The following is an 11,278-nucleotide window of genomic DNA, read 5'->3' as shown; positions in this document are numbered from 1 at the left end:
TTTTATAAGAGTTGGAGTCTCACTCTGTCACCCAGACTGGAGTGCAGTGGCCGCTCCCGGCCACTGCAGCCTCGACCTGCTGGGCTCCGGCGATCCTTCCGCCTCAGCCTTCCAAGTAGCTGGAACTACAGGTGCGCGCTACCACGCCCGGCTGATTTTTGATTTATTGTAGAGACAAGGTCTCACCAAGTTGCCGGGTCTGGTCTTGAACCCGGAGGCTCAGGCAGTCCACTCGCATAGGCCTCCCAAAGTGCTAGGATTACATGCTGAGTCACTGAGCCCTGCCAAATCACATGATTTTGACTTTGGTCCCAGTTTGTGATTCTGGGTTTCAGTTCTTTACATTAAAAGAGGGAGCTGAACTCAGTTTATTCTTTCTTTTTTTTTTTTGAGAGAGTCTCACTCTGTCCAGACTGGAGTGCAGTGGCCGCTCCCAGCCACCTCAGCCTCGGCCTGCTGGACTCTGGCGATCCTTCCGCCTCAGCCTTCCAAGCAGCTGGAACTACAGGTGCGCGCTACCACACCTGGCTAATTTTTGATTTATTGTAGAGATGAGATCTCACCAAGTTGCCCAGGTGGGTCTCGAACCCGCGGGTTCAGGCAATCCACTCACCTCAGCCTCCCAAGGTGCGGGATTACAGGCTGAGCCACCGAGCCCGGCTACAACTCGGTTTCTAACCCAAGCTGGGACCCTCAGCCTTGGAGTCTGCTTGTTTAGATCCCTCGCCTTTGGTCCCCTGTGCTGCAAATGACTCATCTCACTGGGGCGGAATGCAGGTTCTCTCCCTGATGTCTGCGGTTGGGATTCAGTAGGTTGGGAAAGTGAAATTATATGGAGACATTTGCGTCACGTGGCTTTTGGAGAGGAAAACATCCATAGTTTTCATCACATTCTCAACACCCAGAAAGGCTAACGAACCTCTACTCCAACAAATTGAGTATGACCTTAATTTTCTTTTCTTTTTTTTTTTTTAGTTGGGGTCTCACCCTGTTGCCCAGGCTGGAGTGCAGTGGCACACTCATGGCCACTGCAGCCTCGAACTGCTGGGCTCCGGCGATCCTTCCACCTCAGCCTTCCAAGTAGCTGGAACTACAGGTGCGCGCTACCAGGCCCTGCCAATTTTTTGATTTACTGTAGAGACGAAGTCTCACTATGTTGCCCAGGCTGGTCTTAACTTTCTGATCCTCTGTCTACATACTTATCTATACTCAACCCATCTTTACCTGCTTTTCTCTGGGTTTGGAGGATGTTGGGTCCCTTTCCCGGTCCTGTAACTCCTGTCTTTCAGCTGGACCTGACTCCTCTCAGTTCTCCCCCTCCACTGCTTCTTTTTCCTCTTCTTCTTCTTTTTTTTTTTTTTTTGAGTCGAAGTCTCACTCTATTGCCCAGGCTGAAGTGTACTAGCACGATCACAACCACCACAGCCTTGAACTCCTAGGCTCAGGAGATCCTTTGGCCTCGGCCTCCCAAGTAGCTGGGACTATAGGCATGTGCCACCATACCCAGCTAATTTGTTTTTAATTTTTTGTAGAGACGAGGTCTCACTATGTTGCCTAGACTGGTCTTGAACTCCTAGGCTCAAGCGATCCTTCCACCTCGGTCTCCCAGTGTTGGGATTACAGGCATAAGGCATTGCACCCAACTTGCCTCTTCCTTTCAAACTGGTTTCTCTCACTCCTAACATACATAGGACAACAGCAGCTGTAACAACAGTCCTCGACAACAATCCCTGGGCATCCTGGCACCTCCTCTCTGCAATCTCCATCAATGTTCTGTGCTCACCACAGTGCATAATTCTAGCTATTTCGGAGTCTCTGTCTTCCCCACCAGACTGTGAAATTGAGGACTGTATCTTATTTATTTTTGAATCTCCAGACTAGTGTCTCGCACATTGTGGAAGCTCGATAAATATTTGTAGACAGGAACTCGTCAATTGGATTGTTCTCTCGACCTTCTCATTATTTTTTTCTTGAGGTATTGAAACTAGAACAGGAAACCATTTTCCAAGTAGACACACTGTAGGTTTGACTACGTGTCGCACGATTTTTTTCTCTTGAAGTTATTTTCTATTATCCAATAGACTACTAGCTGTTTTTTGGCTACAGCCACATTCTGAGTTGGAATAAATGATTTCTGATTCCTTTTTTGTATTATAACTGAGAACTCAAAGCTCATATGCTAATAAGTATAATTTGTATTATTAACGCTTAAATTAATGTCATTACTGCCCACACTGAAGTTCAAGTGCTTGCTAGGCAGTATAAACAAAGCTCATTTAGGAACAGTTACCAGTGTAAGAAGACAAAGACGCCTTTTATTCTCTTTAGAATGATACATTTACAAGTGATCTATATGCCATGTATGGGAGGCCAACAGCTCTATGCTATCATATTTGACTGTTAATTATAAACAATGATTTATAAAAAAAAAACTACCCTTACTTGACAACACTTAAAAAAAAAAGGGCAACCTTCTCAGGTCCCCTCCCACTGTGGGAGTTTTTCTGTCCTCTCAATAAATCTTGCTTTCCAAAAAAAAAAAAAACCTAATTTTTTTTTTTTTGAGTTGGGGGGTCTCACTTTGGCACCCAGGCTAGAGTGCAGTGGCACAATCACGGCTGACCACAGCCTCGACCTCCTGGGCTCAGGAGGTCCTCCTGCCTCCTGCCTAAAGGTGCAAGCCACCACACCTGGCTAATTTTCTTTACTTTTTTTTTTTGTAGAAATGAGGTCTTACTATGTTGCCCAGACTGATCTTGAACTCCTGGGTTCCTACCTTGGCCTCCCAAAGTGCTGGGATTACAGGTGTGAGCCACCACTCCTGGCCTAAAAAAAGCATTTCTAACTACTTTGTTTAGTAGTTCATTTTTCTTCTTAAATTTCTGCCTGCCTAGAATATGTTCTCTTCTTTTGCTAACAATGCCTTTTTTCCATTACAGAACCATTAAGTTGCTCAGAGGCAAGAAATCTACAGAGTACCTGAGGAACTCAGCAGTCCACCAGGGCCCGAGACCAATGAAGATGATTCTCTGGAAGGTGCTGACACAAGGCCTCGAAGAAGTGAGGGCGATCTGGTTCTGACTTTGGCTAGCCTCTCCCTAGAGCCTCCTCAGTCACTGGAATCTTGCATGCAAGAGACGTGATGAATTGACAGAGTCATGCGGGCCTCCTTGCTACTGGTTGGGTGGATCTGGTCATTATTCATATTTCTTCATTTCCCTTTCTTCTTTTTTGTTTTGTTTGTAGATGGAAAGGCTACATACATCACTTAGAACTGTACTGTGACTTATACATTGCGGCAGAATGTGGTGAATGAACCGTGACAGCCTCACTTCTCATCTACCTCGTCTGTGCTAAATGTGCTTCTTTCATTTTTATTTTATTTTATTTTATTTTTTTGAGTTGGAGTCTCACTGTCACTCAGACTGGAGTGCAGTGGCCACTCCCGGCCACTGCAGCCTCGACCTGCTGGGCTTGGTGATCCTTCCGCCTCAGCCTTCCAAGTAGCTGGAACTACAGGTGCGCGCTACCACGCCCGGCTAATTTTTTGATTTATTGTAGAGATGAAGTCTCGCCAAGTTGCCCAGGCGGGTCTTGAACCCACGGGCTCAGGCAATCCACTCACCTCAGCCTCCCAAAGCACGGGATTACAGGCTAAGCCACTGAGCCAGGCTTCATTTTTATTTTTTTTCACCCTTAAATTTTTTTATTTTAATATTGTGAGGTACAATTTTAAAATTGTTAGGTATACAAATATTCATTGTGCAGTTACCCTTGTTGAGGAGGTGTGCCCCCCCTTCCCCAGGCAGTTTCCCACTACTGCCAATCCCATCTCCCCGTCCCCCCACACCTCCGCAGGTTCCCGCTAATGCAAGAATGGTCATCATCAATAACCCCAAAAATAACAGATGCTGGAGAGGATGTGGCGAAAAGGGAGCAATTCTACACTGTTGGTGGGAGTGTGAACTAGTACAGCCTCTGTGGAAAACAGTGTGGCAACTCCTAAAAGCTCTAAAAATCAACCTTCCATATGACCCCGCAATCCCCCTACTGGGAATATACCCAGAATAACTCAAATCACTCTATAAAAAAGATACCTGCACACGTATGTTTATCGCAGCATTGTTCACAGTACCAAGAACATGGAACCAATCGTGCTGTCCAACAAGAGAGGACTGGATAAAAAAATAAATAAATGTGCTTCTTGATGTCAGAGGATTTGATGGGAGCAGCTATGAAGAAGATGACCAGGAGAATTCTGGTGTTCTTATTAGAAAGCCAGTGGGAATCAAAAGTGAGATGGGGCCATAGCAGGTATCAGATGTTTGTTTGTTTATCTATTTCTTTTTGAGTCAAGGTCTCACTCTGTTCCCACAGGCTAGAGTGCAGTGGCACAAGAATGGCTCACCGTAGCCTTGACCTCCTGGGCTCAGGTCAGCCTCTTCCACCTCAGCCTCTCGAGTAACTGGGACTACAGGTGTGTACCACCACATCTGGCTAATTTTTTGATTTTTTTGGTAGAGACGAGGTCTCTCTATGTTGCCTAGGCTGGTCTCAAACCCCTAGACTAAAGCAATTTTTTTCACCTCAACTTCCCAAAGTGCTGGGATTACAGGTGTGAGCCACCATACTCAGCCCAGATGTTCTTCCTTTGTAGTACGGGTTACCCTTGTTTCCAACATTACCACGCCCACTTTCTTTTTGAGAACTGCCCTGTTAAGTTCTTCATCTATGTGGTATAGATAGGGTTTAACCCACAGATGGGGATATGAGCCAGCCTGAGCTATTGAATGTGGTATCTCTTGACCATATGATTGATTGTAGAGGTGAACAAGTGACCAAAGCTGATCCTTAGAGCCAGTTAGCATCAGTTCTTGGACTTTGGTTCTCTTGGAAAAGGGTTGCTAAGCTGGCAGGATGCCACTTCAGAGGTGCTGCTGTCCATGTTTCTCACCACCTAGGAAGCCCATCTAAGGATGAAGGGAGGCCATTGCCTTGCTAAGCACTGGCCAAGCCATATGCTCATTGAGCTATGGCCAGGCTGTTTCCTAGCTTTGGTCCCTTCCCCTACTTGGGGAGATGAATCTCCCACCTCTAATTTGCTTTCTAAATAAACTATATTTTCCAATCTTAAAAAAAAAAAAAAGAATGGAGGCCACACAAAGGAAAGCAGGCTGAGGGACAGAGACACAATCCTGGTGACAGATTTTTGGCACCCAGATCCAGTTGTACCCAAAGCCAGGGCTACCGTCTGGCTCTTTGTATTACATGAGTGAACACTTTTTTTTTTATTTTTATTAAGCCAGTTTGAGTTGGGTTTCCATCCCTTGCTGCCATGAGTCATGGTACAGGAATTTTCTGAGGTCATAAGAAATGTAGGGTGTGGTGGCTCACGCCTATAATCCCAGCACTCTGGGGGGCAGAGGTGAGAGGATTGCCTGAGCTCAGGGGTTCAAGACTAGCCTAAACAACACGGTGGGACCTTGTCTCTACAATAAATCCAAAAATGAGTCATGCATGGTGGCACATGCCTGCTGTTCCAGGTTCTTGGAAGGTTAGGGTGGAAGGATCACCTGAGTCCAGCAGGTCAATGCTGCGGTGGCCATGAGCATGCCACTGCACTCCAACCTGGGTGACAGAGTGAGACTTGGAATAAAAAAAAAAAAAAAAGTGAGTGATTCTGTCTACCAAAGTGGGTCTGCTATCTGGGGGACTACAATAATAACAGTAATCATTGATTGCAGGATTTTGTGCTAATTGTTTAAATATGTCATCTCAAGCAGTCCTCTCTTCATAAGACCTTGTCAGGTATTTTTGCCCCCATTTAAAAGACGAAGAAACAACAGATGAGATAGGTTAAGAAACTTTCTCAAGTTTACATGGCTAGTGGAAGGGTTGGGATTTAATTGCAGGCTATTGTCTTGAGTTTATGCTCTTAACCAGCATCGTATAACTCCATGTTAGTCAGGGCTCTCAGTTGCAAAAAAAGTCATGTACTCTTGTTAAGTTTAAGCAGGCCTGGAAGTTATGTGCAAGGGACCCAAAAAATCCTGGAATTTATTTATACAAAATTGTGCATTTATTCTTACATGTTTAAGCTTCAGTCACCTTCAAAGTACTCTCCGTTTGATGCAACATACCTATTGAGATGCTTTTTCCACTGCTCAAAAGAGGTTTTGAACTTGTCCGTTTTGACACATCTTAGTGCTTCTGTTTTTTTGTTTCATCTCTTCCACATCAGCAAACCATTTCCCTTTGAGGACTTTTTGCATCCAGGGAAACAACAACAAAAAGTCATTTGGGGTGAGATCGGATGAATACAGAGGGTGGGGTATGGGGGTCATGCTGTTTTTGGTCCAAAGCTGCTGAACACTCGGCTTGGTGTGGGCAGGTGCACTTGTAAACCACCCATCACGAAATGGACAGACACACTGAAAGAATCTCCAAAAATTCACTGAAGCCGAACACAACCTCTCACAACAAAGCTAGCAGGTACACTGATGCCGATGGGTTCCTGGAACACTGATGTAGCAGGGGAAGCCTGTACTACAAGGGGTCCATCCTCCAAAAAAATATCATTTGTCTTTTTTTGGGTCCTCCCTCCTATAAGCAGGAAGGTGTCCACTCACACTGCAGTGACGCCCTACTGAAGCACCAGGGTCTCCACCATACCATGCCATACCTCGGGGCTCATAGCCATGGTGGTTGGCACTAGGGATGCTTAGGATTGGGCGCCACCTCTGCTCCTGCTGAAGATCTGCACACCCTCCCCCATGCCCACCATAAGATGATTCCGGGAATGCCTATCTCTTCCCTTCTCTCCCCGTCTAGTACCAGTCCCACGTGAGTGCGTCTGTTTGGCAGAGCTCAGGCCACATGCCTGTGCTCCTGCAAGGGAGACTGGAAAAATGAGTTTTGGCTTCTTGCTTTGAATCAAGAGACTCAGCGGCATAATCTGACATCTGTTATTCTAGAAATCTTAATATATCAAATGTGAAAACCAAGTTTTCTTCTCGTACTTTGGAGTGCATTAGAGTCACCTGGAGAGCTTGCTAAAAATAGATTCTTGGTCTTAGCCCCAAACCACCTGCCAATAGAATCAAAACTTCTATTAAGAAGGTCGGGGCATCTATATTTGTAATAAGCTCCCAGGGGATTCGGATAAACACCAAATCTTGAAAAACCATGATTTAAAGATTTCTGTTGAAGACATTGGTCCACATTTTTGTTCAACTCTTGTTTTCCATCCCTCTAAGCCTAGGTATTACTCAGTTCTGGTAAATGCTGAATAAAGCCGCAGCCCTACTGTATGGTGACCCACACTCACTGGAAGGACTAGAAATGCAATTTTAAAAATGCTCTTTATGATTTGCTGGTAGAAGGAAATACTCTGCAACCATCTTTTCATGTCACCTTCACAGCATAATGGATTGACCAACATCTTACAAATGGATCGATTTTAATCAGTCTTTATTGATAAGTACAATTTGACTGCAAACATTTTAAGATGCTGAATCATCTGGTGCTGTTTAGCTCTTAAAGAGAATGTAAATAACCCTCGATAATTAGGCCTAGGAGGAAATGAATAATTTCTAACAACTTCTGAAAAAAAAAAACAAACCAGCAATTCTTAAACAGTGATGGTTTTGGTGATAAAATACAGGTTCAATGTTCATTCAGTTCAATGTATTAATATTCTGATAACTGATGACAGTTCTTAATGGAGTTACATACCAGTTTGCAGAGCAAGGGCCTAAGGTATGAATTCAGACATATTTGGGAAATTCTGGAAGGCTGTAGAGTAGACCTTTGGTATCAGAACCACTTGGCCAATGTTTATAATTCGGTTAAGAAGAATTCTCGGCCAGGTGTAGTATCTCATGCCTGTAATCTCAGCACTTTGGAAGGCCAAGGTGGGAAGATTACTACAGTCCAGGAGTTCAAGACCAACATAGTGAGACCTCGTCTCTACAAAAAAATTAGCAGGGTGTGCATGTGCCTGTAGTCCCAGCCACTCAAACATAGGAGGAGGAAGAATCGCTTGAGCCTAGGAGTTTGAGGTTGTGGTGAGCCATAATTGTGCTACAGCCCTTGTCTAGGCTACAGAAAGACTTCAACTCAATAAAAAGAAAAAAAAGTATTCTCCACTGGGAGGCTTTTTTCGCTTTCCAGGCCTAGGTTAGATACCCTTACATAAGCTTCACAGTATCAGTAGCAAGGCCCGGCCCTGACCTGTCACGGTACAGTTCTTTAATCATGGAACTGATGCTTCAGGGCCTTTGCGTATGTGACCAGTCACTTTTCCCACCAGTAGCCTCTTTTTAATTTCTAAGGTTTGGGCTTAAATGACACCTCATCACCTTTACCTACATAGAATTCCCACCTTCAACTACTTGTTCTAGTCTCTCACTAGCCTGTTTGCTTTCTAACACCTATCCCAATTTGCAATTCCTTGATCTTTTTTGCTCTCCCACTAGAGTATAAAGTCATGGGGAAGGAAGGTGCTTTACTCCCCTGGGAATATCCCACAGTGACCAGCACAGAACTAGGAGGGGGACTAGAAGGGGGACTTTGCTTGCAGGCTTACCATTGTGAAACAGCCCACCCTGGGGTAGTTAATAAATATTTACTGGATAAGCAAACATACATACGACTTCCTCAAGAAATACTAAATGGAAATGATCTGAGAAATCAAGGGCTCTTTTTTCTTTGATCCCATGTGTTCAGATTCTGATCATTCAACACTTAGCTTTTACATAGCAAAGTATCTGTTTTGGTCATTTCCAATTTGGAAAGTAGAACCAAAACAAAACTGAAACCAAAACCAACTCATAATCAAACAATCAAAACACAACAAACAAACACCCCATCCACTGTTACATATCCTGTGATACGAAGAACATCAGAATCTTGGTTATAACCAGTGCCACTCCCTCTTGAGCCATGGTACTCTTGAGAGCATTTCTTGTTTGTCTGACTTGTGTTTCTAAATAAATATATAATATTCGTAGTTATATTCAGATAATAACAACCTGGCAAGTGAGCTGGAGTTAAAGATTATTTTCCCCCACCATAGCACATAATGATCTGGTTGCCAGAATAAACCTTTACAGAAATAAACCTTTATAATCTTCTCTTTACCAATATTACCCACTTCAGAAATGCTTCAGAAAAGTGAATAATATTAAAAAACAAAACAAAAATAAAAACCACAGCTTTTCAGACACAGGTGAAACTTTATTTATACATAAAAAATTACACTTCAGGAATTCTCCTCCTCTACTCTTTTGATAGTAAAGCTCAAAATGAAAGGTTGAAAGTGAACAGTTTTTAAATTTTGTACACACTGTAGTCATAGTTAAACCATTTTTTAAGCTGCAAAAAAACCAAAAACAAAACTCTTCTACAGTAGTATGAGCTTTTATAGCTGCAGTCTTACATCTCATGATGACATCAAAAACCAAAGCAAAATAAACTAATATTCTAAAAGAGAAGACGTGGCTGTTGATGTTACCTGGGTCCTGTTTCTAACTTCCACCCATGCCAATTCTTCCTCTTAGGAATAACTCAACAGACAGTTGATTTCTAATAGAACCTATCATGGTCATGGAAAAAGTGAAAAGAGGGTGACAAGGGCCTCATAACTACAGTAGTTTAAAAACTATCTCCCATGGTCCTACATTTCAGAATAATATTAGCATTATCCACACTACATAAGAAACAAAATATGACATCATGTTTGGAGATCAAGTTATTACTACGATAACCATTCATCTATATTCTGGAGCATGTAAGCCTCAGTGCCACACAGATCTCAATCTCATTTCTAAAAAGTCATTAATTCAAAGACTCACTCAATGTTAAAATGATAAACTAGGTGTCAAGTGGTTGCTGCATCTAAACAAGATATAAAACTCTCGGTACGACCATGGCTTTTAAAAAAATTTTATTTTTAGAACAGGGCATAATTTACGCTGTTTTGTCCAAAACAAACAGGATTTCATCCATCTGATTAGGTAGTCTCCATCTCTCCCCTTCTGTTCTCCCGCCCTACTTCCCCCATTGCTAAACCCAATAACCACCACAGTTTACTTACCAGTGATGTGCTTTCTGTTTGAAGCATCTAAATCTATCTGAGATGACAGTTTAGAAAGCTGGGCAAAATAACATACTTTCAGGTACAATGACCATAAATGTCACCATTAGTGGTGAGAATGTTCAAGTATCTGCTCCGTTTTATGAACTTAATGTTGCTCTTTTTTTCTTCTTCATTTTTAAATTTAAAAAAATCTTTATTTTAAAATTTCCGGTGAAACCTGACCAAGAAATGTAGAAAATTTAAAAGTTCTTATTAGAAAAATCAAGCCGGGTGTGGTAGTAGCGCCCACCTGCCTGTAGTCCCAGCAACTTGGGAGGTGGAGGAGGAAGAATCACCTGAATTCTGCAGGTTGAGGCCGCATTGAGCCGTGATCTTGCCACTGTAGTAACAGAGTCCCCGACTCAAAAAATAAAAATAAAAATAGAAAGAAATAAAAGAAAACATCATTGATCCCAGTTTTCTGCCCAATGCTAGCAGCCTTAGGCCTTCTGGAAGAGGGAGGAGATGAAATGACTAATACCTTTCCATTCTGTGCAAACAGCAACTTTGTGCTTTTGTTGTCAGTGTTGTTATATTGGGATTGGTCTCTCTTTGGAGCAAAAACCGTGGCTTCACATTTTGTTAAAACTATCCTCATGGTGGCACAAGAGACCATTAGCTCCAAGTGCCAGCAAGGTCGTAACTCCTGGAAGCACTAGGCAGAAAGGAGAGGGTTCCTGCTTTATACCAAGGTTATGGACACTACAAAGATGAGGGAAGAAATATGAAACATGCAAGAAAAACAAGTACCCAAAGATAACATTTTTTTACTTTAAAAAATACCAATTTCTCAAAAATGTATATTAGGAATTTACACGAGGAAGAGCTAGAAAATATTTTCTCTTTTCACTGGGAAGAAATAACAAAATTAAATGAATGCAATGTAGATAGCTGGGCAAAGTTTTGTGTTCAGAAAATAGTACCCATTCAAAATGACATTTTTAGTCAAAAGGTAGCGCTGCTCAATTCTGCTTAGATAAGAAGCTTTTTCAATGTACTTAGGGGAATAATTTGTCTTTTTAATAGTTGGTTACTGTTTACATTGACGCTATGGAAAAAAATACACTGTACTGCTATTATTAGAAGAAGAAGAATTTGTACCACTATTTGAACAGTTTAATCAATTTCCATAAAGCTTAC

This window comes from Carlito syrichta, unplaced genomic scaffold (genome assembly GCF_000164805.1).
Source record: "Carlito syrichta isolate Samal-C Ts95f unplaced genomic scaffold, Tarsius_syrichta-2.0.1 Scaffold305658, whole genome shotgun sequence".
In the NCBI taxonomy this organism is placed as follows: domain Eukaryota; kingdom Metazoa; phylum Chordata; class Mammalia; order Primates; family Tarsiidae; genus Carlito; species Carlito syrichta.
The sequence above is the reverse complement of the archived record's forward strand: the minus strand, read 5'-3'. Positions refer to the sequence as shown.